At 34.5% G+C, this 27,448-nt stretch overlaps 1 protein-coding gene across 2 annotated transcripts in view; it reads left to right on the top strand.

Moving 5' to 3' along the window:
* LOC105214247 (5-hydroxytryptamine receptor 1) overlaps positions 1-27,448 on the top strand; it is a 143,421-nt gene that overhangs the window by 43,270 nt on the left and 72,703 nt on the right. For both annotated transcript variants that reach the window (XM_029041668.2, XM_029041666.2), the window contains exon 3: positions 13,600-13,632. The gene's annotated coding sequence lies outside the window, so the exon portion shown is untranslated. The remainder of the gene's footprint in view (positions 1-13,599; positions 13,633-27,448) is intronic.

Here is a 27,448-nt window from a genome sequence, read left to right as displayed (position 1 = left end):
ACTTCATATATCATTATAGGTCCCAACAAGTCTAAAACTTTAGTATTTCATAAATTACACAGCCTACATTATGGTGGTGTTTTGAATTTGATAAGTGACCTTTGCATAATACGAATACGTAGAGCTTATTTAGTTTTTAACAAAATAGTTAGTAGACATCAGTGGTTTGTAACTGAGAGTTGTGTTTTGTTTTCTGGATGTTTAGTATGTCATTATGATAGTACAATCTTCTACAAGAGTGTACAGCTGCTGGCGTATGCCGTTTGTTCTGCTTTTTCCAGACTAGATAAAGAAGCGAAGCGTATGGGTCTGGTGGTAAATGAGGACAAGACGAAATATCTCCTGTCATCAAACAAACAGTCAGCGCACTCGCGTCTTGGCTCCCACGTCACTGTTGATAGTCATACCTTTGAAGTAGTAGATAGTTTCGTCTACTTGGGAACCAGCGTTAACAACACCAACAATGTCAGCCTTGAAATCCAATGCAGAATCACTCTTGCCAACAGGTGTTACTTTGGACTGAGTAGGCAATTGAAAGGTCCTCTCTCGACGAACAAAAATCAAACTCTACAAGTCGCTCATTATTCCCGTCCTGATGTATGGCGCCGAAGCGTGGACGATGACAACATCCGATGAGACGACTCTTGGGGTTTTCGAGAGAAAGGTTTCGCGTAAGATTTATGGTCCTCTGAACATTGGCAACGGCGAATACCGCAGACGATGGAACGATGAGCTGTACGATTTATACGACGACATTGACATAGTTCAGCGAATAAAAAGACAGCGGCTACGCTGGCTAGGTCATGTTGTACGAATGGATGAAAACACTCCAGCTCTGAAAGTGTTCGATGCAGTACCCGCTGGAGGAAGCCGCGGAAGAGGACGACCTCCACTCCGATGGAAAGACCAAGTGCAAAGTGACCTGGCTTCACTTGGTGTTTCCAGTTGGCGCCAAAAAGCAAAAATGAGGAACGAGTGGCGCGCTCTGGTGGATTCGGCTATAATCGCTTAAGCGGTTTCTACGCCAAATATATATATAAAATAGTTCTGATAACTATTGTAACGTCTGTGGTGATCTAACGAAAGCAAAGCATTAACGAAACATAACAGGTGATCACAACAAATCTTGGGCGACACACAAAGTATGTCGAGGTACTGAGCTCTTCTCCTTTGGAATGCCTATGGAGGGAACAAAAAAAAAATAGAGAGACGACAGTTTCTTTTGCTCATAAGATGTTAAATGTTTCAATTCGAAAAATAATAATATTATTCAGAATCCTGATTTTCCATCTGCTAACTACCTTTAGTATAGGTAGAATTTGTGGGGCCTCAAATTCGAATCAACAGAATGTTCCTGAACAGATTGAGCCAAGATGAATCTGAAGCATGGAGTTTTTTCGTAGAAGTCATAGTCAAAACAATTATAGCCAACACTCATGGCCGAAGACATAAACATCTGCGAAGCAATATGAGCGATAAGCTTCATTTCCCGGATTTCTACTTTGACTATCCTGAAAACCTGACATGTTGAAAATTTACTATAGGATACCTAGTAAACTTGAAACACTTTTTCCTTAAGAAAAAATTGTAGGCCTGTGTTGTTGCTTCACTACACCGCACACCATTGAATTCCATTTGAACAGTTCTAAACAGTTCACTGTCTGAAATTTTCTTATGAAAAGAGTGAGATGTATTTTGTATTATTGCTATATGTTCATACATATACTCTTCAAATTTTGTTGTTTTTGAGTCGAAAATTTAAACTATTTAAAACATTTTCGGGTTTCTTTGTAATCTAATGCTAGACTTAATAATGATAGCTTTTCCTTTGTTGCAAGACAAACTATTACAATTACCATGCAATTCAATACAAAATGTATATTCAGACTAAAGATAATAAATTTTATAATTTAATACGACCACATTATTTTAAATATTTGACAGGTTTACAAAAACATAAAATACAATAAAAATATTATTAAACATTGTAATCTTTAGGGCAAATTTTTACCTACTCACTTTGTCTTTATCAACATGCCGAAAAAATCACCTAATTTACAATCTCCGTGTTTGAGAATTAACTGTAAATTCTACTATAACGCCTACGCCCACTCATATGCGTGTACACGAGTGTAAAGATAAGGATTTTCTGTTGATGTTGCCGGTTGAAATTGCTTCCACTCCATTATATCGCATTAGCAGGCAACGATGTGCAACGAAATGTGCCGACGACAGAAAGGCAAAAAACAAACTGACAAAAAGCAAACAGTTGAGCACTACCTTGGTATACACACGTATCAATGGCGATGCCTAAGTGGAGATGGCTTTTTGAGTGGACTACGTCGTAGACAAATGTAAATAAAAGTGAGCACACATGCTCGGCACTCATACACACATACGTGTGTGGTTTTCACTGAGGCAACAAATTTTTCACCTAAATGGCTTGACAGAACATTTGGTTGAGTGCTCTTCTTGATGACATGGTGATGAATCAAAGTTGTTAGGCCTAACCTAAATCTTAGATAGCACAAAGGCATATGTGTCGAGATGAAGAGATGTCTGCAGAAAAAGATACACGTGGATACACTTATGCTCTTTAGCTCGGTTTAAAGATGCTTAGTGCGTAAATCTGTTACAAAAAATATGCATATGTTGAAATATAAATTTAATGATTTGAATTCTTGTACATGTGGATAATAAGAATTTTTAAATAATTCTTAATATTCTGAATATATTCTGAAATTATTGTCCGATAATAAGAAAGTCTCTTATATTTTAGAAATTTCGACCCTAATACCATCCCAGACTTTAATATTCACAAGTTTTAGGAATATCGGAAAAAATTAGAAATAAAGAAAATACTTCATTTTTATATATAAGTATTGGAATCGCCTCTAACTTGGGGGAATATTGAGAAAGTGAGTAGAGAGAGTCTGTAGAGTAAGATGGATATACATTAATTCGAAAAAAGTTTCGAAGTACCTTATTAAAATTTGACCCCATAACCCCGGATTGTTTCGTTTATTATCCAGCCTTAAGGGGTTATATACAGTTTGAATTTTCAAAAAATCGATTTTTTTTATTTCATTTTCTTAATGTACATATATTTAAGAATACACACAGAAAATTTCATATCGTTCCGGTGAATATTTTCAAAGTTACAAGCAAATGAAAAATTTGAAAAGGCGTTTCAGAGTGCTTGGAAGTAAAAGGTCTAAACTTTAAAAGCGTTTTTCTCAAAATGGTGTTTTCAAAGTCGGTGACCAACATTACTCGAAAACGGCTAGACCGATTAGTCTCAAATTTTAACACGACCTTCTTAAATATATTTTTTAGTAATTAATCGTAGATTTTTTCTCTCCGATAAATATTTTTTTTTTATAAACAATTTAAGGCCGAAATTTCGGTGAAAAATCGATTTTTTTTTGAGAAACCGCCATTTTGTCAAAAAATTTTATTTTGCTTATTCTTTCGATTAATTAGTAGATTTAACATTATTTTAAAGAAATCTGTTTGGTTTTTTAATTTCGGATGATCCAGTTCCGAGATATAGTGGTCACCGCAAAACGTCTTTTTTGAGAGGAGCTCCTGGAGATCAGCTGTAGCTCTTTTTCAAATAAATATTTTTACTAGTACTAAGTCTTAAAATACAGTTAAAAGATACCATAATATGTGTATAAATTTTTGGATCAATAAATTAAAAAGTTTTCTCAGAAAAAATTCTGGAAAATTCACTTTTTTTCGGCCGTCTAACTGTATATAACCCCTTAAAGAAAAAGCTTTTGAAAATCGTGGAATCACTTATGCAAGTTGGTTACCAATAATCTCACAAACTCTACGAATTTTTTTGGTTTCCGTTTTATAAATTCATTAGTTTTATGAAACAGGTTCGTTGAATTAAGCACTATAACTGCTGCAGAGATTTATAATAAAGGACTCTTCTCTTACCCTACATACATATGTATATAAACTACTCATCCGCGCTAAGCCTCACAACGCTTACCTCCTCAATCCATCGGTGTGATTATATGCCTTCAGCTTGGTTTTTCGGTCGTCTCTTCGCTTTATGTTTAATTTTGGCTGATGGCACTAAAAGGCCTAACAGGTCCCTCAACTGCGCTATGGTATGCCCCTTAGGCGCACAAGATAACCTCAAACCCACCGACAATCACACATATATCTCGATAGTAGGTCTTATTGAACGTTTGTTGAAGCTTGAAGGCCACTAAAAGCTAGCGCTACAAACGAAAACATACATACACAAATACAATTACTCAAACGAACTCATATTCTCCGCTACATATGAGTATTTTGTAGTGCCTTACTATTACAATAAGAAAAACTAGGCAAACGAAATGGCAAAATTTGGTACTTTTCCAGCTGCTAGTGCACAAGGTCTCTCAATAAAATTTGTGCACCTACCACCAGAGTGCGCTCCCTCAAGTACATATCGCACTTACGGTTCACTTAAATGTGAGCGCTGGAAAATCGCTACTGCGTATAAGAGGCGGATATTGTGTGCATTGGCTCTGAAATGACAGCCGGAATCCCCTATTAGGAGCTGCCTATCAAGCATAAAATCTATTACAAGCAGTTTATTTAACCATATCCTTGGTCAAATTCATGGCATAACTCGCCTTAAGTCTCCCTTGCGTGATCCTATTTCCTACTTGCAGTGGCAGCTGCCATTGTCATTTGCCCGGACAAGCCTTACTGTCACTTTCTATTTATTTTGCTCGTCGTCAACAAATAGAGGCGGTTGTATTAGTTTCTCCAACACACAGACCTACCCACTTGAGACAAATATATTTGTATTTCTCTTACATTTTTGTCATTTTGTTTTGTACTCTGTTTGCATTACCGTTATCTCATTTGTAAGATTTATGATTTTCGCAATCGCATTCACTTGGCGTTTGTATGTGTTTGTTCCCACACACGCCTCTTTTTGCTGAGAGTTCTTTGTTCGCTTGCCATTCGTTCTTATTTGACTTGCCTTGAAATCAATTTACGACTTGTCACTTCATTTAAGAATTAAGCGTATTGAAGGGTTTATGAGTTTGTCAAAGTTTGGCGAAACGAACATGTTCGCGTGCGAGTTTATGGTATGCCCCTAAGTAGTCTTGTTTATCTTGATAATTTGGTAAGAGTTCAGTGCTATTGTTGTCAAGTGTGGCCAGTTTGTTGGGAATTCAATTGGACAGTGTAGAGTATTCGATACTCGTAAAAACGACACTTAGTTCAACGTAGCAAAAGCTTGTGCATTGAGGTGTAAAGTCTCTATGCGATTTTCATATCATTTTATGGTATGAAGTGATTAACGTGTTTGGTGTGAAAGTCTAAGTGTCTAAGTACTGCTGAATAAATTGGACATTTTAATATACAAGAGCAAATGTACTTATACAGAAAGCTTCTGCGAAGTTGACAGGCGGTTATAGCGGAAAACTTTCATTTTTGAAGAAGGTTATATATACGAAGTCGGCTTAAAATTTGAAGGTCGCTTCATTTGTCGCGGAATATCTAGGTCTAATAGCTGATTTATAAGCACTGGAATTCGGGGCCGGCAAGTGATTAATTTTAAGGGGCTGTAAAGGAGGTGGCTTTAAAAAGGGAGTTAAAGGAATATTCGTTCTCGAATAGTAAAGAAAAAGAATTCGCTGTATAGTTTTATTTGACTCATTTTAAAGTTAGGAGCAGTGCGTGGGGCTGTATAATCTCAGTAAAGACAAATATTTTAGACGATGAATGACAATGAATAGAGAATTCATCAATTTTTAACATGTTGCATAGAGTAAAATGGTGTTGTTCACATAAATTAGAAATAGTGTTATGCATATGTGTGATTTTGGGATAAGAGGTAACTTGTGCGGCAATCAGCTTAAAGTATTGTTTTTGTCTTTTATGTTGCCATTTTTCTAAATGAATCACATCATATTAATGTAATGTATTAAATAACATTACAACTTATTGCATAATTAATGCAATTTTTTCTGAAATTCCTTAAAAAGACTAAAAAAGTATCTCCCCTGGCTTGTCCCATTGCTACTTTTTATTTAACTTTCGGACAATACATATATTTTTTGTATGAGATGCTAAACCAAAACTAAGTTCAATCGGAAGTAAAATAATTAAAATAAAGTAGTGTTAAATAAAAAACAAAATTATTTTGTTTATTTCATATAATTTTTAAAATTAACTTTTGTCCCGATTTTGTTATGTATCTACCCTGCCAAATTTTGTTTCGTTGAATTCAAAGACGATCGAATTGAAAAAAGTGCTCATGGGCTCATTTCAGCCTGATGTTAGCAATACTAATCACGAAATCCGTTTGAACGCTGTAGTTTTTTTAGTTATTGCGGCCCGATCGTGCGGTGTACTGGATTCGAAAAGTGATTTGTCTCTCCCATGGCAATTCATATAACGTATACTATTAATTTAATTTATTCGCCTTTATTTTCCTAAATTATTAATACTGTGATAACTAAAGTGAGATAAATAATTCACCGAAATAATAATTCAGTCAATTAAAACAATAAAATTTTTCATGAAAACGTCTTTCCCCTGTTGTATTTCCCCTGGCTAAATAACTGCCAGGGGAGAAAGTTAGAGACCAGGGGAGATACTATTCATCATGACACCCGGACCGGAAGTCGTTAGCTGCTTGATTCTTGATACTTTCTTGCGTGAGACGGCACTATGATTTTTCTAGAAAATGGTTTTGGGGAAGATTTATGGTCCTTTGAACATTGGCATAAGCGAATGCCGCAGATGATGGAACGATGAGCTATACGACGACACTGTCTTAGTTCAGCGAATAAAAAGACAGAGGCTACGTTAGCTAGGTCATGTTGTTCGAATGACGAAAGTGCTTCAGCTTGGAAAGTGTTCGATGCAGTACCCGCTGGTGGAAGCAGAGGAACAATAAGCCCCCCGTTGGAAAAACCGGGTAAAAAGTGACCTTGTTTCTATTGGTATTTCCAATTGACGCCACGCAGCAAAAAGGAGAGAAAACTACCGCAAAACTAGATTCGCCTAAAATCGCAGAAGCGGTGCATATGCCAAATATTTTTATATCTATGTATGTATATATAAATAAGATCAGGTTGGCCAGACTCTCCCCATGCCAAATCTTATTTAGAAAGGGCAGAAGATATATTACGTCTTTAAAAAGTCAGAAATGTTTTTGAAAGATCTTAAGAAATTAGATTTAATATTTGTTTTGTTTATTTAGGATAAAGAGAGAATTTATTGATTTGTTATTTTAATTTTATGATTAATTCATCTATAAAAGAGAGTACCTTTAATTTGTAATACTATTTTAAATTAAGTTTTTGCTTTTGGTAAAATAATAACATAAACTTTTAATAAAATATGTAACGGGTGATTTTTTTGAGGTTAGGATTTTCATGCATTAGTATTTGACAGATCACGTGGGATTTCAGACATGGTGTCAAAGAGAAAGATGCTCAGTATGCTTTGACATTTCATCATGAATAGACTTACTAACGAGCAACGCTCGAATTTTCAGTGAATGGGCCCTAGAAAAGTTGGCAGAAAATCCGCTTTTTTATCGACAAATTTTGTTCAGCGATGAGGCTCATTTCTGGTTGAATGGCTACGTAAATAAGCAAAATTGCCGCATTTGGGGTGAAGAGCAACCAGAAGCCGTTCAAGAACTGCCCATGCATCCCGAAAAATGCACTGTTTGGTGTGGTTTGTACGCTGGTGGAATCATTGGACCGTATTTTTTCAAAGATGCTGTTGGACGCAACGTTACGGTGAATGGCGATCGCTATCGTTCGATACTAACAAACTTTTTGTTGCCAAAAATGGAAGAACTGAACTTGGTTGACATGTGGTTTCAACAAGATGGCGCTACATGCCACACAGCTCGCGATTCTATGGCCATTTTGAGGGAAAACTTCGGAGAACAATTCATCTCAAGAAATGGACCCGTAAGTTGGCCACCAAGATCATGCGATTTAACGCCTTTAGACTATTTTTTGTGGGGCTACGTCAAGTCTAAAGTCTACAGAAATAAGCCAGCAACTATTCCAGCTTTGGAAGACAACATTTCCGAAGAAATTCGGGCTATTCCGGCCGAAATGCTCGAAAAAGTTGCCCAAAATTGGACTTTCCGAATGGACCACCTAAGACGCAGCCGCGGTCAACATTTAAATGAAATTATCTTCAAAAAGTAAATGTCATGAACCAATCTAACGTTTCAAATAAAGAACCGATGAGATTTTGCAAATTTTATGCGTTTATCAAGCTCTTAAAAAATCACCCTTTATTAAGTGACTTGCCCTTACGTCAGAAGATAAATAAAAGGAACAAAAATCATAATATAGAGGTTTCATGCAAAAAATTCCAAAGTTTTTCTTTGGCCATTTTCCCTATGCAATTGAAACCTCTTATCGTAGAATCACCCATATACATATATAATTTACGGATTCTGTTCCACTATCTCACTCAACTAATTATACACAGGTATACATTATATGTATAATTTAGTAAGTTGTAAGAGTTTTCTGATATTTTTTAAATGTTGGACATAACGTTCCATTAAAAGAAATATTAAAGCACATTTTTAAATAACTAAAAATTAAAGCAATACCCAAAGGCACCTACAACATAGCATGAGTAAGCACTTAAAAATGCAGCAGTTATACTATACGAACACAAACACATTTGGATCTACATACATATTTCTGCATTTTTCTGTGACAGCAATTCTCTTGCAATGCAAAAACAAAGTTGTCTCTATATGTGTGTCGAGTCGAACATTTGTAAGAACACATGAAATTGCAGACATAACGCCTACACAAATGCCTGCTGGCCAACAACAACCGCCCTGGTGTGCACAACAACTATACGCCAACTACAAAAATAATAAATTGTGCCCGTATGTATGTACATATGTATGTGTGTTGGCTTGTGCGCGGCGTAATTACGGCGCTTGCATGTCGTTGACAGGCTGGGGTGTCAAGTGTCATTAGCAGTGGCGACTAACAAAAAATAAACAACAACAAATTACACAGGAACTAAAAATAAAATCGACCACATACAAACATACATCGCAGATGCATTTAAATACATGCAGACATATAGCGGTACAATTGAAACTTAGCCTTCGGCCTCCAAGCAAAGGTTGAGAGCCAGCTTCCACCTTCATTTTGAAATGGTGAGGTTTGCATGTGTATGTATGTGTGTGTGTGATGATAGTGTAAATGCAATGATGCAATATGAAAGCCAGACACACTCTTCCTGTATATACATGTATACAATTTCTCCTATGTGTTTATATTTACAAGTTCGTGTATTTGTTTTGGCATGCACTTAAGCATGCCGGTACATAAACAAGCCCGCATATTGCCTCAAGCTACAGTGAGATGTGTTTGCGCAACATAACAGACATCATCATCCTATCACTCTGCTGTGCTGTGTTCTCGCATAATTTGCAGACAATGCAGACTTGTAAGTACACATATGGTAAATAAATAGTTCGAAATTCTTGAACTAAGCAACATTTTTCCAGCCATTTACTTATATTTAACATTGCTCCTTAAAGTTTTTTGAACATGACCAATAGATGAAAACTAGACGTGATAATTACAAGAATGGTTGCAATTAAAGCAAAAAATGTAAAAACAAGTAAGGAAAGGCCAAGTTCGGTAAATAGAAAATCCTGGATTTACCTTAATATATTATTGGTTATATTGGGTTTTTTGGGGAGGGTCTGGACTGATTTAATTTACTTTTGACATACAACTAATGTATGGTTGAAAAAAATATTTAAGATATTTCAATAAGCCATCTGACATATAGACCGATATATTTGATATAAAGTCCCCCAGAACAACGAAAAGTCATATATATAGTATATGGAGACTGTAAGAATTCATGGACCAATTTTAGCAATACATATACGCCACAAAGTCTATATTAATAAAGGGGTTGGGGAATTACACCACCGAGAAATAATAAATAATAAATAAATTGAATTTCAACGTTTGTAGATACCAGATTTGTATCTGTTATATGGAAAGTAGGCGATTTCGTTCATTTCCAAACTGTGACGTAAGGATGACAAGATTATCTGACGCACCAAATGTTGTTAAATTTGTCTAGTAATTGTTGAGATATGATTCATTTAGCGACTACGCACAATGCCCCATTATCGTCCTTTTCGATATATGCATATTAAACCTCTTAAGAAGTTTCATCAATAATTTTAATTTTTTTATTTGAGTTAAAACATCCGAAATTCAACTCATCTCGGCATCCTGACAATTTTGAAATACATATATACATACATAAATCTATATCAAATAATTTTGGTAATACAATCAGCGTAAAACTCTGTGCAACAGGTTGCGAAAGTAAAAAAAAAATGTTGTAAACATTTTTAAATTCCCCATCAATACTTTAAGAAAGACTTTAATGTCACACCTCATACATTTTGTCTAGCCTAGTCATTAACATAGTATAATAGGGATATATATACGTATAAGTAATGAATTAATCAAATACTGTATACACTTCTCTTAATCAGTACTAGGAACGTCAAAACAAACACAGTCGTTCTCATCAGCATTCAGATATCAAAGGACATTGAAATTTCTCACAATCAGCGCGAAATTCGCAGAAACGTTTCTCTTATTTATTTTATAAAGGAGTATACATTTGTATGTGCTCGGATGTATAAACTTGTCGCGGCTCGACTGTCACTCCTTGCTTTCAGACGTAGTGGCTGTCTGTCTGGGTGTAAATGCGCGACTGCCCGTTGGCAATTGAGTGTTCTGCTGAATGTTGACAAGAGTCGAGCGAACCCCGTGTCTGCTGAGGCGAACTCCCTCAAGCAAAACTGCTGCACTTGCTAAACATTTTTGGTGGTTTTTATTTAATGTTTACTCTACAATTTCGATTTTTTCTGGTGAATTTTGTACATTTTTGTTTACAACTCAGAAACTCGCTGTGTCACAAAATTAATATGTGTGGGTGTGTTTTTATAATTTAATACAGCTGTTGGCCTCAGGAATCATTAGGCTGGCGCCTGCATACAATCAATATACTTTATATGCAAATATATACAGACACCCACTCACATATGCTATATGTAGATATATGTATTATATATATTTGAATCCAACATAATAAAAACGTATATATGAGTTGTTGTTTCGTGAAAAAATACACTTAATTATATGGTTTTATGGCAAATGCAATCAATGCGTGCTGAATGCGTGTTCTGTTGAGCGCCTGAATGCTGTTGTGCCGATGCTGTTTGAAAAGAATTTTGATTTTTTTCATATTTACTTAGTTATGCGAATTTGCACACGCTTTCGTCACGGATGCTGACCTGCTACGGCAACCTAAATTAAAATTATAAAATCTATGCAAATTTTTATTTTAAGCCCCACCTTATTTATGGGTATGTATGTGTGGCCGTATAAAATCACAATTTCAATAAGTGGGCGTATGTTCAATGCAATGCCACGATGCTGTGGATATTTTAACGACAGCTGTGAATGGTCGAAAGAAATTGCAATGTTCGATGTACACATTTATTTTATATGTACATATATGTTAGGATAGTCCTTATTTTTCAATAGAATGGTATTTTTTATAATAATAATTTAATATTTCTAGAAATAAGTAAATATTTAAATATGTATATTATAATAGAATAAAAAGATTTAAAGACACGTGAAGCCAGGTCACTTTGCACTTGGTCTTTCCACCGGAGTATAGGTCGTCCTCTTCCGCGGCTTCCTCCAGCGGGTACGGCATCGAACACTTTCAGAGCTGGAGTGTTTTCATCCATCCGGAAAACATGACCTAGCCAGCGTAGCCGCTGTCTTTTTATTCGCTGAACTATGTCAATGTCTTCGTGTCTTCTGAAGACCATAAATCTTACGAAAAACCTTTTTCTCGAAAACCTCAAGAGTCGTCTCTTCGGATGTTGCCATCGACCACGCTTCGGAGCCAAACATCAGCACGGGAATAATAAGCGACTTATAGAGTTTGATTTTGGTTCGTCGAGAGAGGACTTTAATTTTAAATAAGTAGCACCTGTTGGAAAGAGTGATTCTGCGTTGGATTTCGAGGCTGACATTGTTGGTGTTATTAATGCTGGTTTCCAAGTAGACGGATCTATCTACAACTTCAAAGTTATTACTGTCAACAGTGACGTGAGAGCCAAGACGCGAGTGCGCAGACTGTTTGTTTGATGACTGGAGATATTTCGTCTTGTCCTCGTTCACCACCAGACCCATACGCTTCGCTTCCTTATCCAGGCTGAAAAAAGCAGAACTAACGGCGAGGGTGTTGTTTCCAATGATATCGATATCATCGGCGTACGCCAGTAGCTGTACACTCTTGTAGAAGATTGTACCTTCTCTATTTAGCTCTGCAGCTCGTATTATTTTATCCAGCATCAGGTTGAAGAAGTCGGACAATAGTGAGTCACCCTGTCTGAAGCCTCGTTTGGTATCGAACGGCTCGGAGAGGTCCTTCCCGATCCTGACGGAGCTTTTTGTTGCTCAACGTCAGTTTACATAGCCGTATTAGTTTTGCAGGGATACCAAATTCAGACATTACGGCATAAAGGCATCTCCTTTTCGTGCTATCGAAGTCGCTTTACAAGCACGCGAAAAATCGATGAAATAGCTAAATAGCCAAAAATCGAGCTTGAGAAGTGTTTCTACAATTTGAAGAAGTGAAGCTAATATTGATAGTGACTACTTTCATGATGACAGCATTAGTGTAGACGAATAAATAAATATAAAAAAAAAACGAAACTTAGTTCGTTTTCTGATTACATTTATACTAAATGATTATTCGATTCGCTACTGTTTAAGGTTTGTTGAACGATAAACAATTCATCATTTTCATTTTAAAGGGGCGAGCGGAAATATTTTTGTTCCTATAGACTTGAAATTTTCATGAATACCATTCCATTCAATGAAGGCTACCACTAAGAAAAAGTTGGGGTTCCAGAAGTCCAAAAATATTGATTTAATTGTTCAAAAGTTTTTTGTCATATATGGTATTTGAAGAAGGCAGTGAGTGAACCTTAAGGACTCTCTGATTTTAAAGGCTTTCGTTATCATTAATACTTTGCTAGCTTTCATTCTATCTGTTCGAATGTTTTTTTTTTGGAATGCGACTTGGGTTCATAGTCACTCACTTCTCAGTCAATTTTATCTAAGCCAAACAGTACCGGTATTCTTATTCGTTTCTTCCTGACTAAATAGTTACACAGTTGCTAATTCGACACTCTCTGAACCTATCTACTCATTAGAAATGGCCAAATTTGTTATTTATGAACTTATGAAACGCGAGCTCTTAAAGACAGTATAATCAGTTGTATATGTATGTCTTCATGATCTTAATACAAATTGTCATAACTTATTATCCACTAATAATCTGTCTGAATATATTTATGTAGAGCTTATCTGACTGTTTTCATTAAATGAATAATTTCGGTTTGTTGTCTTCATTTAGTTACGTCATATAGCCCAAAATTAGGTATAATGCAAGTACTTTTCCATTTCAATTTAATATCATATTAATGCGATATCTTTTCTACTTTTACAGATAAAATATGTCGCTTTGATGATTTGCACGAAGGTGAGTAATATGCGTGGATTTTTTGCCTTTGCCTTCACTACCCTAGCTACTTTCTTTGCGAATTTTGACCTGCTCATTTTGTCTTCGCTGAGGCAGCGTCGCCAGTCACGTGCTTAGAAATTGAGCTGTCACTGCTTGATTTATTGGCAGGCCTTGCAGTCAGTCAATTGATACACATATCAGCTGATTGGTCTGGGCGTTGAACGCCTAGCCGACTCGTATACCCGTATACCGTAAAGCTCGTGTGTGCGCTCTGCTGGACGTAATTATTTGATACGAGTGTTTATATGGGTATCAACATGTGCTTTTCTTTTTTTTGCAACGCTGAGATTGTATATTTGTAGTCCGTTTTATTTTTGGCAAACAATAAATTTAATTTGACATTGGTTTGCTTTTATGGCGCAAATTTATTGCAGCCAGGTAGAAGTAAAGGTAGCAAAAGGCAAGCGATTCCAGACGAAGGCCGTTTGTGTAGGTTGGCATTATTTGACATTTCTTTATTGCAGTTGATTAAGGCTTTAAGTTTTATTAGCAATTTATTTAGTTGGAATATTGACATTAGAATGGTGTTTATAGATTTATTTTAAATATTTGGTGACAGTTCAAGCAAGTTATATACCATATAATATTTGTATATTTCAACACATGTTTTATTTTATTAAACTACCAAAAAGGATTAATCTCTATAGTAAGTAATACATCAACTGATTTTATATGCAAACAATATGACCAACAAAAGTTTAAATATGTTATTTTCATAAAAGAGGTGTAAGAGGAGCAAAAAATATTTCGAATTTACTTCCTTTTAAATTATTTAAATGTGTACGTGGCTTAATATGTGTTTCTTATAAACTGCTAAAGCGATCTCAATAAAAATTGATTGAAGCAGTACCCATCTACTCCTTTTGCTTTGGTTTAATAACAGGGTAAACATATCGCAGAAAACTTTTAGAGGTTAGGAAAAATCAAAGTAGAGGTGATATGTCTGGCCTTTATATGGATCAGTTCGAAAAGTTGACTATGGATGTGCTAGTTTTAGCTAAAATTTCGTGCATAACACTTCCAAAACGAGTTCGACAACAACTGGAAAATGGGTGAAAATGGAATACGGTCAAGCCTTCTTCTAACCAAATGTCATTTATGTAATTGGTTTATATTTTCCTACTGAAGCCTACGCTATAGGTACATAGGGTAGAGCTTCGCAAAAAATAAAGGAGGAAAGTACGAATCACTAATGACAGCGAATGCGTGGACTTCGTCATTCAGAGTTCTTCTTGTTAAAAAGGTAAATTTCAAATAATTAATTGTATTTCCACTTGACAATCCTAGACTGCTTGTAGCAATACATATGGGTCACTGCAGCATAAGGTTTAGTATGGAATGATTTTTAATTTGAGTAAACTAAGGAAGGATAAATGTTTTCATAAAATTTTCTACTAGTACAACTTACTGACCAACCTCTAAATCTAAAAGATGAAATTTCAAAAATGTGGTACACGAAGACTTAAGCTATTGTATGATTTCCTTTTCAAAGTTCTATCATAAAAACAAATAATTTCAATTTGTATAACACATTACATACTTAGAACGATTAATGGACATTACAGACAATTATTCATATTTAATCGTTTGTATAATAATTGTAATAGACATTACATATATATACATATGTTTATATTCTAATCCCTGAATGCAAAATATTCATTTCCGCTTTTTGTTTTATTAATTTCGCTGTCATAAAATTCACATTTTCTATTTGCCCAATTTCATAGCAATCGCAAAAACTAAGGCACCTGTATGTGTGTGCGCACAAAAACACACAGAAAAGAGACAAATTTCCGCTACATTCAAATCCACTTTGCTGCCAAATTTGATATTATCTCCGCCAAATTTACTACCACACACGGCCACATAAACACGAATGTTTACATGCACACACATGCGAATGTCGCCGTGCGCCGCCTGGATATGAGTGCGCGTGACCACAACAATAAATTGTGCAAATTTAAATCAACAAATGGATTTAATTTCATTTGTATAATAAATGCTTGTGGTTGTGGCTTGCAAATGTCACAATAACTTTGTAAGCAAACATTCTGCACAAGGCACATACCAACACACAGCCATACACAAACATGTACACGAATGGGCTTAAATGGGATTTGCGTGATATTTGAAATGTTCGCTGATGTGGAAAGTGATTATATTAATCTAATATTTACTGTAATTAAAAATAAATCAATTGAAGTTTTAGTCGGTGTACAAAGCAAACGGTTTATTTACATGCGCTTGTACAATGTATGCGTTCATGTATTATAATTGCAGATAAGTCAAATAGAGTTACAAATGTGTACAAGCAATTTAAAATAATATAACAGAAAGAAATATTTTATACATTTGTAAACAATTACAGTTGTGAGTGGTGATATTTTCTTGAATTTTGCAAAACTTTGATATTTTATATTATTGGTTTCAAAACGCTCTCAGCCAAAAGAGTAATTCAATAAATCGAATTCAAAAGACATATGGGGAATAAATAAAATTATTTTCAAATTTATGTGATGTACGTGAATTCTCTTTGCTGGGCACGGGTAGGTCATTTGCATATCCAGTCTTTCAGTAGTACCAAAGAGAATATGGTGGAGAACCCTTCTTGGTCACTGATAACTGCAACAAGCTATATTCGTGATAAGCGTGATATATCAAAATATTAAATTTCGAAAAATGAAAATTCGCTAAAAGAAAAATTTTATGATGAAAATTCAAAATTGGGTAAAAATTCATTTTTTTTACTTTTATTTAAATTTATTTCCCTCAGTTTTAACTAAAGCATTGATTAACAGCGATACAGCTTGATTGACATATAGTCCTATTATTTGTGTACTTTATTGAATTCTATCATACTCCTTTGTGAACTTGTTCTGTAAGTGTTTATGATTATTAAATTATCAGTCGAGTAAACATTTTCCAATAAGCAAACCAATTTGAAGGCAGCGGTTCAGCACCCTGGGCGTATACGCAATATTTAATGACTAAATAAGTTGGTGAGAACCAGCGGGTATGTGATTAGTGTAAGCAACGACAATAAGTGTACAACAATCAATTTAAGCAAGCAAAAAAAAACTAAAATTATATGAAACAGCAATTTATCACCATATAATTTAAACAAGATAATTATCTCAACTGCTACAAGTACATATTAATTATATGCGAGCTATTAATTTTTCATGCCGCCTAATATTTAGGCATTAAGATTGCTGCATAAAGGAGACAACAACTATAACAACGCTCGGTTAGCGCATTAAGTAGAAGTGATACTAATCTTTAGCTGCGCGGCCGGCAGTGCGGACTACTTCATTATTTCGGCTTGCGATGAAGTGACAGTGTTGCATATAATTACACACACACACAAATATATTGTTGTGTATATTAATGTATATAATATACTCGTAGTTGGTGGAAGCTTTAATGTACTTACTTGGCCATAATAAATTAAAATAATTTCTACACTCAATTTTTCACGGGCAATTTGCCGCACGCTTCTTGTGGTCTGTCATGCGGCTCAGTGCGTCTTCTTCTTCATCTTCTCATCGTCTTGGTTGAAAGCTTTTGCAGTGAAAAAAAGAAAAACGCTTTATAATGAAATTGCAGCAATTTGTATGGATGTCACGCTGCAGCAAAGCAGTTTCTAATTCCAATTTGTCAAATACGGGCATAAGCAATAATGCTGCGATAGTTTTAATTTCCAGTGCAAAATTAATTGCCATAATTTATTTGCGAGCAGAAAATAATTGAAATTGCGAAATATATTTATTGAGCAGCTAAGACAAAGTAGCGAGTACAGTGTGGTGAAATAAATCTGCGCTTAGTCTACAGCAGTCAATTAAACCCAACGCTCTGCTCATATATTTCTTGCAATCTGGTAGACAAATTTGCTTAAGCTGCATTAGTTATTTTGTAATATTTTTTTTTTTTTAAACTCAATGAGAGAGAGATTATGCCCAAATGTATACACAAACTTGTTTATTAATCGGATTTTCTATTTACACCAAAAATGTTTTATGTTGTCTGCACTTAAAGCTGAAATCCGTAAACAGTCCATTGAAAGTAAGCAATTGCATTTAGCTTAAAGCTAATCTCATTGAATCGGCTGGGTGAGGAAACGTGACTAATAAAATCTCAGCTTATTGGTTTATTTTTGGCACGCTTGCCAGACAGTTAAAGGCACAACGAACACATATGTACTGACATTGCCACATAGTATAACTACCCTAGCATATGCCTATGCTTGGCTGTATGTATGTGTGTGTCTGGAGGCAGTCACATACATAGGCGCCTACAACTTACACGTATATGCCATAGACCGTATTTAAGTGGAAAATAAAGTTAAAATTTATTACATTTAATGCTACAATAAACTTGAATAGTCGTCAGTTGCCTCTTGTGCGGAGAGAGGACCTGCGGAGGTAATGGAGTTGCGATTAGTCGCACTGATAGGATTTTATTACATTTTGGAAATTCGAAAATTTAGTTGGAGTATAAAAAATATTATTTTTAAATTGATTAAACTCCATTTCATTGCTAATAGCTATTTATTTAATCCATCGATTTGAAGTGCGTCCAAAAAACATTACTTCATTTTCATATCAATTTTCATTTCACCGTTAAAACACTTAACTTTTACGAAACAACAAATAAACGTTGCGTTGAAACATATTGAAAATACTATTGTCTTATAAAAGCTAATTTTTTCGACAATTTCCACTTTGAAATGGCAATTTCCTCAGAAATTATTTTGAAAAGCTTTGGCAAATAGAGATATTGTCCATATGTTAATTATTGTTTTGCATTTTTTTTTGGGTGTAAACAAGGCATGAACTTTAGTGTTCATTCTCATTGGCTTAATTGGCGTATTTGTATTCATGTTATTGCCATGATCACCACCTTGTATATTTACATTCGAATTTTATAAATAAAAGCGTTTTACAAACTGATTGCAAGTACACATCTACACAAACAAGTGTAAATATAACAAAAAATAAAAGCAAAATAGGTAAACATATAAAAAAGTTCGTATTTGTTTACATCCTGCTGAAAAAGCGTGTGAAGCAATATAAATTAAAATTTACTGAGTGCCTTTTATTTTTTAACCAATTTTATCGCTTGTGGTTTCCACTGATTTACTATATCCGATAACCGAAAACAAAGCTCTTTACAAGTGTATATTCAAATGTTAAGTGTATGAATGTGTAAATATTTATAAAGCCAGGTGAAAGCGAATGCAAAACAAAACTTTTTGCATTTTGCTTTGAATTTTCCCCATTCATTGATTATTTGTAAATAAATAAATTTTCTGTTGATTTATTTGAAAGTGAATTTAGTTATTTTTGTAGCTTTGAAGAGCGCTTGTTTAGATCAAGTTTTTTACATCGAGTATATTTTCTGGTTTAGTGCAGCTATATAGTAGGTATGTGTTCAAGCTCTAAAAGTAAATACTTTTTTGGTTTCCATTCACAAATAAATCTACAACATATCTTTCTACATACAACATAAGTAACGTGAAAATATATTACATGTAGTTAATTTTTTAACTTGCAAAACTTATAATCTTTTCTATGAAAATATTTAATGAAATATGATAAGTGATATTAATCGAAATCAATTTATTTTAATATTCAATAACATACCTTGCTTTAGAGATTCACATTACTTTGTGGTTACATTCATTGGCAAATATGTTAAAATTTATGGATATAAATTGATAACTGTAGTATTTGTTTCTGTATGATTGGAAAGTGAATTCATGTTACTCATACGCCGCCGCAAACCAAAGGCTCATAAGTTACAATGTTTTCCTTTCAATCAATTCAATTGGTTTTCAACCAAGACTTCTTGAATGGGTATCCTCATATCTTACTAACAGAAAACAACAAGTTTTATTTAATAATACATTATCCGATTCAATTAGTGTCACTTCAGGGGTTCCACAGGGTAGTCATCTCGGCCCGATTCTGTTCTTGTTGTTCATCATTGATATACCTTCAGTAATGAAGTTTTCAGAAATTTTATTATATGCGGATGATGTAAAAATTTTTAAATCATATACTTCTCATAACGAAAGGACTGAGTTGCAATCGGATTTAAATAATTTAGTTACTTGGTGTCACAAAAATGATATGCCACTGAATCTTAAAAAATGTAAAACGATGTGCTTTTCCCGTAGAACTGTTGATCTTTCCTCCTATGTAATAAATAACTTCAGTTTAGAGAAAGTTTTTAGCTTTGTTGATTTAGGAGTTAATATGGACCCTAAACTATATTTTAATTCTCATGTAAATTCAATTGTCTTCAAAACTAAAGATGCTCTTAGCTTTGTTAAACGTTGGTCTAAAGAATTTAGTGATCCGTATATTACTAAAATTCTTTTTACAACATTGGTAAGGCCTATATTGGAGTATGGTTCTGTGGTATGGAATCCTATCTATCAATCCCATTCTGATAAGCTTGAGTCCGTTCAAAAACAATTTTTACTTTTTGCCTTAGGCCACTTACATTGGGATTCAAGATTGAATCTTCCCTCGTATACTAGTCGTTTAAAACTTATAAATCTTCCCACACTCACTAGTCGCAGAGAAATGCTAGGTATAATTTTTCTAGTAAAACTTCTGAATGGTTTAGTTTGTAGTTCATTCCTTTTGTCTGATATTAAGTTTAATGTCCCATTGCGTTCATCCAGGCAGTTTAGACCATTATTTCTAAAATCTTCTAGAACAAATTTTGAGTTAAATGAACCATTCTGCCGAATATGTCATGATTTTAATTCGCATTCCAGCACATTTGATCCATCCGACTCAATATTTAGCATCAAAAAACCTATTTTGTCTTCTCTTAATAAGTAATATTCAGAAATTTTTAACTTTTTGTTTTTATAAATTTTTTAATTCTCAGCTGTTGAAATGTTTGTTTCTATAGCTGAGCAGTTTGAGAACCGGACGCTTAAAAATCTCTTGCCTTTCTAGACTCGGCAAATTCCGCTCGTATGCGGACTGCGCCCCACGCGTCCGTTGGGCGGGAGGAGGGTAATCGTTTGGGTTAATAATAATTGTGTACATTTAATTATGTTTACAAGATTTTGATCGTCGTGTTAGTGAATTATGAGCAATACGGTATATTAAATGTACAAATATATCTCCTATATTTTCATTTCACGTTGTTTGTCCGGGATTGGCGCCTAAACTACTGAAACGATTTTAATGAAATTTTGCACAGTTTGGTCCAAATTAAAAGATAGGATATTTTATATTGCAAATTGTAGTCGCAATGTCCATCCGTCTGTCCATTCGGCCATTTGGTCAAGCGATAATTTGAATTGAAATCTAGATATCTTAATAAAGCTTCGTACACTTTACAATTAGCAAAATGAGATTATGTTGTAGATAGGCAAAGCAGGATAAATGCAAAATATACAAAAAGAAGTTATGAAAAAATAAGACTTTTACAACAGATATTCACAGCACGGAAGGACATTAGGATTTACACATTTTTAGGTAAGTGGACGTTGTCACAGCTCAACATCCGTTTGTCCGGTCGGCCATTTGGTCAAGCGATAATTTGATCTGGATATTCTAATATAACTTAGTTCACACTTAAACCTCGATGACTATGAGAAGGTTGGTATTCTTGATGGCCAAAATCGGAGTTCTGCAACGACTAAAAAATAGCAGTTAAACAAGGATATAACAAAGCTACAATTTAAGCTATAAGATTCGGAACACATGATCTATATCTATAGCTAACCAGAATAGAATTGAACATACATATACCTTATCCACAGCAATGTGTGGCCCAGCCACTAGTATATATACATGCTTTGAATATGAAATATCAATGCGTTGATAAAAAAATATATGTGGTTAGTGAATTAATGAATAAATTAAACATTTCATATTTAAAATATTACTTCTGTTTCTCTCATTCCGATATTCCTTGTTAAAATTTCTTGTATTATTTATGCTGTGATATACTTGGGAGCACATTTCTGCTAGATGCGCCATTTTCATATATTGTTGTAAGACCTTTATATCGTGTTATCTCGTTTCATCTATTTATTTTTTCATTGTTTGAGACCCTTTTTAAGAGCATGTTCTCCAAATGGCCAATGTACCGTTATGATAGCTACTTTCCTGGAACTATTTAACAAATCCTTAATCCTGTCATACATAGTCCATTTGTATTTTTGTTCTAAGCTATTTGTTCAAATTGTGTGTGAAGTTCTCTATTGATAATTCCTGAAGGACATAATATTTCCTCTGTTTCGGATTCGTCTGGAGAGGGTCCTGACTTTTCAACTAATCTGTTGTTTCATTTCCAAAAATATTCAGAGCCCATATTATGGACAGATGTAGATTTTCTGCCAGTGAGCTCATAGTCTTCCTGCAGTTGTTCAGTAAGCTCCAATAGAACTTTACCGACACCAAAGATAGTAATGCCCCCTGACTGTTTGTGTATATATTTACTTTCCGTATCCCGAAGTTGTTCAATAGAGGTTCAGGCCTGCTCTATTCTCAGTACTTTGGCTTACGCCTGGAAGATGCTAGCTGAATTCGGTAGGCGGATAGAGAGGGATGTTCAGATCCTTGGAGTATATCCCCGCTCCTACACCGCAGTCCATTTTGGACCCATCGGCAATGCTCCTCCACTATACCTCTTCTCCAAAGAAATCTAGCGACGATGAAGTTGTAATCGCTAAGATATGGGCTTGTCTTGAAGCAAAATACTACTCGTTCTACGAAAATGGTCCCAAATAAATAAGAGTTCACTAAATTCGATACATTTCTCTTGTTGACCCCTACCGTAGCTAATAAAATAATATTGCCAAAAAATATTTAAACATAACTTAAACATTAAGAACTTAAAGAAAGAACTAGTAAGAAAGGTGAATTTCTTAAGCGATTTGCATTTTGATGTTTAGAAAGTCTCAAAGATAGCAGTAATTATAAATGATTAAAAACCAGTATAAGAGAATTTAATGATGTAATATCAAATGCAGCTGTCATAGCAACACCAAACATAAGCAATAAACCGATTATCCGCAGAAAACTCACTAATAATGAAATAGAAAAGCTTGTAAATGAAAAAAGGCGAGCTAGACGTGAATGGCAGTTAAATCGCTCCCCTTCTACTCAGCTGCAACTAAAATATGCTGTACGAAAACTAAAAACAGCGCTTAAACGTGAGGAAGAATACCACACTCACAATTATATAAAGAAACTGTGTCCAAATTCAAACAAAGGAAATTCTCTTTGGAAAGCCCAAAAGTCAATGAAGCCTCCAGTCGACTCCAACTTGCCTATAAGAGGCTTGGGTGGAAACTGGGCAAGAAGTGACGAGGATAAGGCAAATTGTTTCGCAAATCACCTAGAAAAGGTATTTCAACCTAATTGCCCAAAGAACAGCTTTAAGCTGCCAATCATCTCCAATAGCGCTAACGAGTCGCTTGGGTTTATTCAAACGTCATCTTCTGAAATTATTAAAATCATAAAAGAGCTGAATCCTAAAAAGTCGGCAGGACACGATAAAATTACTCCAAAAATGCTAATTGAGTTACCAAATATTGCTTTAACAGTACTCTCCTTGCTCTTTAACGCTATCCTCAGTTTCGGGTACTATCCAAGTTCATGGAAAAAGTCGCAGATCATCATGATAGAGAAAACAGGTAAAGACTTGACACAGCCGTCTTCATACAGACCAATCAGTCTTCTACCCTGTCTTTCTAAAATATTTGAAAAAGTGTTACTATCAAAGATGTCTCCTTTCCTCCTTGAAAATAATGTAATACCAACGCACCAATTCGGTTTTCGTGCAAAACATGGCACTGTAGAACAAGTAAATAGAATTACTAACGAAATCAGAAGGGCGTTCGAGTATAGAGAGTACTGTTCTGCTATATTTCTAGATGTGGCTCAGGCGTTCGATAAAGTGTGGCATGACGGGCTTTTATATAAGATTAAAAAAAGCTTACCTCTCGAAATGCATAAAACATTGGAGTCTTATTTAAAAAATAGAAAGTTTACTGTCAAAGTAGGAGACTTCATATCTGAAGAACGACCAATAAGAGCTGGTGTACCTCAGGGCAGTGTTTTAGGGCCAACTCTATACATAATATATACAGCAGACCTTCCAACAGCTAGTAATATTTTGACATCAACTTTTGCGGATGACACAGCTTTAGTGAGCCGAAACAAATGCCCAATTATAGCATCAAAAGTATTAGGAGCGCATTTGATTTTTGTCGAAGAATGGCTAGCAAACTGGCGTATAAATGTAAACGAACAGAAGTGCAAGCATGTTACATTTTCTCTAAGACCAAAAACGTGTCCGGCAGTTAAAATGAACAATATTTTAGTACCCCAAGCGACTGAAGTAACATATCTTGGTATTCACATGGATAGAAGGCTCACGTGGAGAAAACACATATCGAGCAAAATAACCTGCATGAAGATAAGAGCAGCACATTTAAATTGGCTTTTAAATAAAAATTCAAAACTTAGCCTAGACAACAAAGTTCTATTATACAACGCGGTCATAAAGCCGATTTGGATGTACGGCATCCAACTGTGGGGTACGACCTGTGCAACCAATATCGATATAATTCAGAGATTCCAATCAAAAATGCTTAGAACAATCACGTGCTCACCATGGTATATGCGTAATGCAAATATCCATAAAGATCTTGGTATTCTCATGGTAAAGAAAGAAGTAGAGAACAGCAGAAATAAATATTTGTCCAAACTCCGCGATCACCCAAACCCATTGGCTAATGCTTTATTACATTCTTGTAATCAATCACGTCTAAAAAGAAGAGATATGCCAGCACACTGAGGAGCAACGTTTCACCAAAACAACTCAATCAATTGGTTGAGCTTGTCTAGTTTTAATTAGAATTAAGATTTTATAACTTATTGTTAGGCTCCAAAGAGCAGATTCAATAAATAAAGAATTATATGAAAAAAAAAAAAAAAAAAAAAAAAACAGTTATTTAAATAAAAACCAAACGGCTTTGATATATATTCTCGTGTAGTATATTTCTGTATTAAATATACTGTTAGATGATAGCATAAATATATGAGCAATTTACTTAAATGATCGAAGTTTAAGGTGCACATCAAAAACCTAAGCTTTTCCGACACTCAATTTGTGTAAGCAACGAGCGATTAGCAGTTGAGGGTAAGGAGACAAGCAGTGACAAGTGTACCGAAGTACATACATATATACCATATATAATATACATGTATACAATGCATAAAATGTGTGTAACTGTATGTGTGCGAACATGCCAAACTCAACTCATAACTAATCATAATCGCTTTCGACGCCAGATCAACATTAGCGATAGCAACAACAAAAGCGCCATATCGCCAACAGCAGCGTTTATGTATAGAGAACTGACATATATGTATACAACTAAACATTTCATCACATCGGTGCACATCAACTTAATGCATCAACAGCGGAACAAACTTATCAATGAAGCCGTGAGTATGATTGATGATGATTTAACGAAAAGGAGCATAAAGTAAAATTACTTTGTATTTATGAGCGCCAACATCTATGTGGATGGGCAATTGCCTGAGCTTAGTGTTTGGCAAGAAAATTTCAATGCGCCGCAATATGAAACATGAATGTATTATTCAGCAAAATTTGCGTGAATAAGAAAATTTGTGTAAATAAAAATTACAAACACTCATATACAAACATACATATAAGTGTAAATATTTACATATATTTTTCGTTGATGTGTAAACTGTGACATAAGCAAAAATTGCACCATGATTTTATGAAAATACCGTTAATGGCTTTATGGCTTCGACTACCAAGCGGCTTTGTGGGCTTTAAAGCGGTTAAAAGAAATACGAAGTGCCTTAGCACGTGCCCATTATTTTGGCTGTGTAATGTTTTTGGAGGAAATAAAGCCTCTACATATAAAGTAATATCGATCAATTTTTATATACTGGTACATATGTAGATATATAAATCAATATTAACATATACAACAAACACTTAACACCTGAAAACCGTCTTCTATACCTTCCTCTACTTTAAGCTCTGCCGTTGATTGAATGTTTATCACAAAAACATTGAGTTAATTATAATTTCGTTGTTCTTTTACATACGTATGAGTACATACAAGCTGCTAATATGATGTATGTCTCTATAATACCATTTCCCTTCTTTTATATATTTTATGTAGTCGGCTCACTAGTTTTTCATAGTAATTCATCAAAATGAGTTTTAAACAACGGCGCTTTCGGCAACTCCCGCACATCTACATAAACTTTATCAAAACCTCTTTGCTGTCGAAAAATTGCTTAACTTGAGATAGCAGCTGGCTCCCGCTATTCGGCAGCCACAAAATTATTCACGTCTAATCAATCATTTGCAGCTTAAGCTGTTTATATACACTGTATAATAAGTTTATTGTTTATTTTTCAACAATATTTACATTACACTAATTGTAGCGGTACATATACAACATATACATATAATTACATATATACATTTATTATATATGTATGTATGTAAGTATGTATGTACGTGAAATGTGATCTGTTTTGCCCACCCACCTGTTGCGCTAATGAGTTATATATTCTGCTAATTATGCTATGAAATATATGTTTGTAATTCGCATAGATCAATAGAGAGATGTTTATGAAATTATATTAAAAGAAGATCTAAAATAATATTTTCAATGTATCACTAGCACAAAAAATGTTTAATTAAAAGTAATAAACTGAATACCTTATGTTCAATTATTGAGTCGATCTCCTCTTTTGTGATTTCAATGACGTTTAAGCTCATGCTATTAAAACAAATAATTAGAGGCTAGTTCTGGTAAAATCAGAGCCTATCTGAGGGAAATCTATGATAATACTAACAAAATATACCATGCGAGAAAGAATCAAAAATGTATCATTGAACTAAATTTCGATTTTAATTATAGCCACACTAAAGTACCTTACGAAGACCAATAACGATAAATTTGAAACCAGCTTTTGTTTCAAAAAGTTTTGTTATTTAGACAACACTACGATTCATCAATCAAGAGAACCGATATAACCTGTATAATCGATTGTTGAATTACATATGCATTGCAATGTGTCACAAAAAATTCAAAGATCTGATCTCTTGTATTCCTATAGTCAGAGAAACCGAAAGAAGATTATTCTATCTATTGTTTTACAATCCTAATCAATCGGAATTCTAAAATTGCGTCGCCATCTATCGCAATTTATTTGTATTAAAACCTATTTTAACAAGTCCAAATAATATGTTGATCAAAATTGTAATCTGACTACTTTCAAAGTGTATCTATAATTATATAAGTGCAATATAAACCTTAGCATCTCCCGTTATAAAGTATCTATCCATTGTAGCTTTCACGTTGACGTATTTCGTGGTGTAGTTTTTCTCAATAAAAACTTAAAATTAAATGCCTTTCAAAATGAAAACTATCCGCGTCGTTACTTATCCACCTTCATCATTAGCGACATGCAATATAAAAATTTGACATGAAAGCTTCCTACTTGTGAATATTTTCAATTTGTTTGATAAATGTTATTTGGGTTGAGTTATATATAGCTTTGTCAATGAATTTCTTATCAAATTCAATTATAATTGGCATTGGAATAATTCCACTTTCCACCCGCAAACATTTGGGGAACAATAAATTTATATCGGAGACAATACGAGTACGAGCACATACATACATACATTTGAAGTTTACTGTCGTTTCAAGTCTTCTTATTTTAGTATCTAC

This window comes from Zeugodacus cucurbitae, chromosome 2, assembly GCF_028554725.1.
Source record: "Zeugodacus cucurbitae isolate PBARC_wt_2022May chromosome 2, idZeuCucr1.2, whole genome shotgun sequence".
In the NCBI taxonomy this organism is placed as follows: Eukaryota; Metazoa; Arthropoda; class Insecta; order Diptera; family Tephritidae; genus Zeugodacus; species Zeugodacus cucurbitae.
This window is presented reverse-complemented; position numbering and strand designations above follow the sequence as displayed.